Below are 7,543 nucleotides of genomic sequence, written 5' to 3' on the forward strand. Positions count from 1 at the left end.
CGAGGGAACGATCAAAGCGTAAACTGTTTGAGACATTACTCCCATGGAGGAAAGTGTGCATGGTGACTGTTGTTATCTATCCCGATGCAATTTCTGTGTTTCATCAACACTTTGAAGGTCCACAAATTACAGAATGCCTCCAGATGTGCTTCGGAAACTACTACTGGTCTTCCAGGGAACGATCAAATCGTAGACTGTTTCAGATATTACTCCCATGAAGGAATGTGCGGATGGTGACTCTTGTATACAATACCGATTCCATTTCTGTGCTGCATCAACACTCTGATAGTCCACAGATTACAGATTGTCTCCAGATGTGCATCGGAAACTACTACTGGTCTTCCTGGGAAAGATCAAAGCGTAGACTGTTTCAGACATTACTCCCATGGAGGAGAGTACGGATGGTGTCATTCGAATTCAATCCCGATGCAATTTCTGTGTTTCATCAACACTCTGATAGTCCACAGATTACAAATTGTCTCCAGATGTGCATCGGAAACTACTACTGGTCTTCCTGGGAACGATCAAAGCGTAGACTGTTTCAGACATTATTCCCATGGAGGAAAGTGCGGATGTTGAGTGTTGTATTCAATCCCGATGCAATTTCTGTGTTTCATCAACACTCTGATAGTCCAACAGATTACAGATTGTCTACAGATGTGCATCGGAAACTACTACTGGTCTTCCTGGGAACGATCAAACCGTAGACTGTTTCAGACATTACTCCCATGGAGGAAAGTGTGCATGGTGACTGTTGTATTCAATCCGATGCAATTTCTGTGTGTCATCAACACTTTGAAGGTCCACAGATTACGGAATGCCTCCAGATGTGCATCGAAAACTACTACTGGCCTTGCAGGGAACGATCAAAGCGTGGACTGTTTGAGACATTACTCCCATGGAGGAAAGTGTTGATGGTGACTGAAGTATTCACTCCCGATGCAATTTCTGTGTTTCATCCACAGTCTGATAGGCCACAGATTATAGAATGATTTCAGATGTGCATCGGAAACTACTATTGGTCTTCCAGGGAACGATCAAACCGTAGACTGTTTGAGACATTACTCCCATGTAGGAAAGTGCGAATGGTGACTGTTGTACTCAATCCCGATGCATTGTCTGTGTTTCATCAACACTCTGATAGTCCTCAAATTACAGATTGCCTCCAAATGTGGATCGGAAAAAACTACTGGTTTTAAAGGGAGAGATCAAAGCGTGGACTGTTTGATACATTACTCCCATGGAGGAAAGTGCGCATGGTGACTGTTGTATTCAATCCCGTCGCAATTTCTGGGTTTCATCAACACTCTGATAGTCCACAGGTTACAGATTGCCTCCAGATGTGCATCGGAAACTACTACTGGTCTTCCTGGGAACGATCAAAAACGTAGACTGTTTGAGACATTACTCCCGTGGAGGAAAGTGTGCGAGGTGACTGTTGTATTCAATCCCGATGCAATTTCTGTGTTTCATCAACACTTTGAAGGTCCACAGAGTACAGAGTGCCTCCAGATGGGCTCCAGAAACTACTACTGGTCTTCCAGGGAACGATCAAAGCGTAGACTGTTTCAGACATTACTCCCATGGAGGAAAGTGCGGATGGTGACTGTTTTATTCAATCCCGATGAAATTTCTGTGTTTCATCAACTCTCTAATAGTCCACAGAATACAGATTGCATCCAGATGTGCATCGGAAACTCTTACTGGTCTTAATAGGAACGATCAAAGCGTAGACTGTTTGAGACATTACTCCCATGGAGGAAAATGCGCATGGTGACTTTTGTATTCAATCCAGATGCAATTTCTGGGTTTCATCAACAGTCTGACAGGGCACAGATTATAGAATGCCTCTAGATGTGCATCGGAAACTACTATTGGTCTTCCAGGGAACGATCAATGCGTACACTGTTTGATGACATTACTCCCATGGAGGAAAGTGCGCATGGTGACTGTTGTATTCAATCCCGATGCAATTTCTGGGTTTCATTAACACTCTGATGGTCCACAGATTACAGATTGCCTCCAGATGTGCATCGGAAACTACTACTGGTCTTCCTTTCAATCGATCAAAAACGTAGACTTTTTGAGACAATACTCCCATGGAGGAAAGTGTGCATGGTGACTGTTGTATTCAATCCCTATGCAATTTCTGTGTTTCATCAACACTTTGAAGGTCCACAAATTACAGAATGCCTACAGATGTGCATCGGAAACTACAACTGGTCTTCCACGGAACGATCAAAGCGTGGACTGTTTGAGATATTACTCCCATGGAGGAAAGTGCGCATGGTGACTGTTGTATTCAATCCCGATGCAATTTCTGGTTTTCATCAACACACTGGTAGTTAACAGATTACAGATTGCCTCCAGATGTGCATCGGAAACTACTACTGGCCTTCCTGGGAACGATCAAAGACGTAGACTGTTTGAGACATTACTCCCATGGAGGAAAGTGTGCATGGTGACTGTTGTATTCAATCCCTATGCAATTTCTGTGTTTCATCAACACTTTGAAGGTCCACAAATTACAGAATGCCTCGAGATGTGCATCGGAAACTACTACTGGTCTTCCAGGGAACGATCAAAGCGTAGACTGTTTCAGACATTACTCCCATGAAGGAAAGTGCGGATCGTGACTGTTGTATTCAATCCCGATGCAACTTCTGTGTTTCATCAACACTCTGATAGTCCACAGGTTACAGATTGTCTCCAGATGTGCATCGGAAACTACTACTGGTCTTCCTGGTAACGATCAAAGCGTAGACTGTTTCAGACATTATTCCCATGGAGGAAAGTGCGGATGTTGACTGTTGTATTCAATCCCGATGCATTGTCTGTGTTTCGGCAACACTCTGATAGTCCTCAAATTACAGATTGCCTCCAAATGTGGATCGGAAAAAACTACTGGTTTTAAAGGGAAAGATCAAACCGTGGACTGTTTGATACATTACTCCCATGGAGGAAAGTGCGCATGGTGACTGTTGTATTCAATCCCGACGCACTTTCTGGGTTTCATCAACACTCTGATAGTCCACAGATTACAGATTGCCTCCAGATGTGCATCGGAAACTACTACTGGCCTTGCAGGAAACGATCAAAGCGTAGACTGTTTGAGACATTACACCCATGGAGGAAAGTGTTGATGGTGACTGAAGTATTCACTCCCGATGCAATTTCTGTGTTTCATCAACAGTCTGATAGGGCACAGATTATAGAATGCCTTCAGATGTGCATCGGAAACTACTATTGGTCTTCCAGGGAACGATCAAACCGTAGACTGTTTGAGACATTACTCCCATGTAGGAAAGTGCGAATGGTGACTGTTGTACTCAATCCCGATGCATTGTCTTTGTTTCGGCAACACTCTGATAGTCCTCAAATTACAGATTGCCTCCAAAAGTGGATCGGAAAAAACTACTGGTTTTAAAGGGAAACATCAAACCGTGGACTGTTTGATACATTACTCCCATGGAGGAAAGTGCGCATGGTGACTGTTGTATTCAATCCCGACGCACTTTCTATGTTTCATCAACACTCTGATAGTCCACAGATTACAGATTGCCTCCAGATGTGCATCGGAAACTACTACTGGTCTTCCTGGGAACGTTCAAAAACGTAGACTGTTTGAGACATTACTCCCGTGGAATAAAGTGTGCGAGATGACGGTTGTATTCAATCCCGATGCAATTTCTGTGTTTCATCAACACTTTGAAGGTCCACAAATTACAGAATGCCTCCAGATGTGCATCGGAAACTACTACTGGTCTACCTGGGAACGATCAAAGCGTAGTCAGTTTCAGACATTACTCCCATGGAGGAGAGTACGGATGGTGACTGTCGTATTCAATCCCGATGCAATTTCTGTGTTTCATCAACACTCTGATAGTCCACAGATTACTGATTGTCTCCAGACGTTCATCGGAAACTACTACTGGTCTTCCTGGGAACGGACAAACCGTAGACTGTTTCAGACATTACTCCCATGGAGGAAAGTGTGCATGGTGACTGTTGCATTCAATCCGATGCAATTTCTGTGTTTCATCAACACTTTGAAGGTCCACAGATTACGGAATGCCTCCAGATGTGCATCGAAAACTACTACTGGCCTTGCAGGGAACGATCAAAGCGAGGACTGTTTGAGACAATACTCCCATGGAGGAAAGTGTTGATGGTGACTGAAGTATTCACTCCCGATGCAATTTCTGTGTTTCATCAACATTCTGATAGTCCACAGATTACAGATTGCATCGAGATGTGCATCGGAAACTACTACTGGTGTTCCTGGGAACAATCAAAGCGTAGACAGTTTAAGACATTACTCTCATGGAGGAAAGTGCGGATGGTGACTGTTGTATACAGTCCCGATGCAATTTCTCTGTTTCATCAAAATTTTAAGGTCCACAGATTACAGAATTTCTCCAGATGAGCATCGGAAACTACTACTGGTCTTCCAGGGAACTATCAAATCGTAGACTGTTTGAGACATTACTTCCATGAAGGAAAAAGCGGATGGTGATTGTTGTATTCAATCCCGATGCAATTTCTGTGTTTCATCAACAGTCTGATAGGGCACAGATTATAGAATGCCTTCAGATGTGCATCGGAAACTACTATTGGTCTTCCAGGGAACGATCAAACCGTAGACTGTTTGAGACATTACTCCCATGTAGGAAAGTGCGGATGGTGACTGTTGTACTCAATCCCGATGCATTGTCTGTGTTTCATCAACACTCTGATAGTCCACAGATTACAGATTGCCTCCAGATGTGCATCGGAAACTACTACTGGCCTTCCTGGGAACGATCAAAAACGTAGACTGTTTGAGACATTACTCCCGTGGAGGAAAGTGTGCGAGGTGACTGTTGTATTCAATCCCGATGCAAATTCTGTGTTTCATCAACACTTTGATGGTCCACAAATTACAGAATGCCTCCAGATGTGCATCGGAAACTACTCCTGGTCTACCTGGGAACGATCAAAGCGTAGTCTGTTTCAGACATTACTCCCATGGAGGAGAGTACGGATGGTGACTGTCGTATTCAATCCCGATGCAATTTCTGTGTTTCATCAACACTCTGATAGTCCACAGATTACTGATTGTCTCCAGACGTTCATCGGAAATTACTACTGGTCTTCCTGGGAACGATCAAAGCGTAGACTGTTTCAGACATTACTCCCATGGAGGAAAGTGGGGATGTTGACAGTTGTATTCAATCCCGATCCAATTTCTGTGTTTCGTCAACACTCTGATAGTCCACAGATTACAGATTGTCTACAGATGTGCATCGGAAACTAGTACTGGTCTTCCTGGGAACGATCAAAGCGTCGACTGTTTCAGACATTATTCCCATGGAGGAGAGTGTGCATGGTGACTGTTGTATTCAATCCGATGTAATTTCGGTGTTTCATCAACACTTTGAAGGTCCACAGATTACAGAATGCCTAAAGATGTGCATCGAAAACTACTACTGGTCTTGCAGGGAATGATCAAAGTGTAGACTGTTTGAGACATAACTCCCATGTAGGAAAGTGTGGATGGTGACAGTTGTATTCACTCCCGATGCAATTTCTGTGTTTCATCAACACTTTGAAGGCCCACAGAGTACAGAGTGCCTCCAGATGTGCTTCAGAAACTACTACTGGTCTTCCAGGGAACGATCAAAGCGTAGACTGTTTCAGACATTACTCCCATGGAGGAAAGTGCGGATGGTGACTGTTTTCTTCAATCCCGATGAAATTTCTGTGTTTCATCAACACTCTAATAGTCCACAGAATACAGATTGCATCCAGATGTGCATCGGAAACTCTTACTGGTCTTAATGGGAACGATCAAACCGTAGACTGTTTCAGACATTACTCTCATGGAGGAAAGTGCGGATGGTGACTGTTGTATACAGTCCCGATGCAATTTCTCTGTTTCATCAAAATTTTAAGGTCCACAGATTACAGAATTTCTCCAGATGAGTATCGGAAACTACTACTGGTCTTCCAGGGAACTATCAAATCGTAGACTGTTTGAGACTTTACTTCCATGAAGGAAAGTGCGGATGGTGACTGTTGTATTCACTCCCGATGCAATTTCTGTGTTTCATCAACAGTCTGATAGGGCACAGATTATAGAATGCCTTCAGATGTGCATCGGAAACTACTATTGGTCTTCCAGGGAACGATCAAACCGTAGACTGTTTGAGACATTACTCCCATGTTGGAAAGTGCGGATGGTGACTGTTAAACTCAATCCCGATGCATTGTCTGTGTTTCATCAACACTCTGATAGTCCACAAATTACAGATTGCCTCCAAATGTGGATCGGAAAAAACTACTGGTTTTAAAGGGAAAGATCAAAGCGTGGACAGTTTGAGACATTACTCCCATGGAGGAAAGTGCGCATGGTGACTGTTGTATTCAATCCCGACGCAATTTCTGGGTTTCATCAACACTCTGATAGTCCACAGATTACAGATTGCCTCCAGATGTGCATCGGAAACTACTACTGGTCTTCCTGGGAACGATCAAAAACGTAGACTGTTTGAGACATTACTCCCGTGGGGGAAAGTGTGCGAGGTGACTGTTGTATTCAATCCCAATGCAAATTCTGTGTTTCATCAACACTTTGAAGGTCCACAAACTACAGAATGCCTCCAGATGAGTATCGGAAACTACTACTGGTCTTCCTGGGAACGATCAAAGCGTAGACTGTTTCAGACATTACTCCCATGGAGGAAAGTGGGGATGTTGACTGTTGTATTCTATCCCGATTCAATTTCTGTGTTTCATCAACACTCTGATAGTCCACAGATTACAGAATGCCTACAGATGTGCTTCAGAAACTACTACTGGTCTTCCAGGGAACGATCAAAAAGTAGACTGTTTCAGACATTACTCCCATGGAGGAAAGTGCGGATGGTGACTGTTTTCTTCAATCCCGATGAAATTTCTGTGTTTCATCAACACTCTAATAGTCCACAGAATACAGATTGCATCCAGATGTGCATCGGAAACTCTTACTGGTCTTAATGTGAACGATCAAAGCGTAGACTGTTTGAGATATTACTCCCATGGAGGAAAGTGCGCATGGTGACTGTTGTATTCAATCCCAATGCAATTTCTGGGTTTCATCAACACTCTGATGGTCCACAGATTACAGATTGCCTCCAGATGTGCATCGGAAACTACTACTGGTCTTCCTTGGATCGATCAAAAACGTAGACTGTTTGAGACATTACTGCCATGGAGGAAAGTGTGCATGGTGACTGTTGTATTCAATCCATATGCAATTTCTGTGTTTCATCAACACTTTGAAGATCCCCAAATTACAGAATGCCTACAGATGTGCATCGGAAATTACTACTGGTCTTCCAGGGAACGATCAAAGCGTGGACTGTTTGAGATATTACTCCCATGGAGGAAAGTGCGCATGGTGATTGTTGTATTCAATCCCTATGCAATTTCTGTGTTTCATTAACACTTTGAAGGTCCACAAATTACAGAATGCCTCCAGATGTGCATCGGAAACTACTACTGGTCTTCCAGGGAACGATTA

Source organism: Schistocerca gregaria, unplaced genomic scaffold, assembly GCF_023897955.1.
Source record: "Schistocerca gregaria isolate iqSchGreg1 unplaced genomic scaffold, iqSchGreg1.2 ptg000259l, whole genome shotgun sequence".
Classification (NCBI taxonomy): Eukaryota; Metazoa; Arthropoda; class Insecta; order Orthoptera; family Acrididae; genus Schistocerca; species Schistocerca gregaria.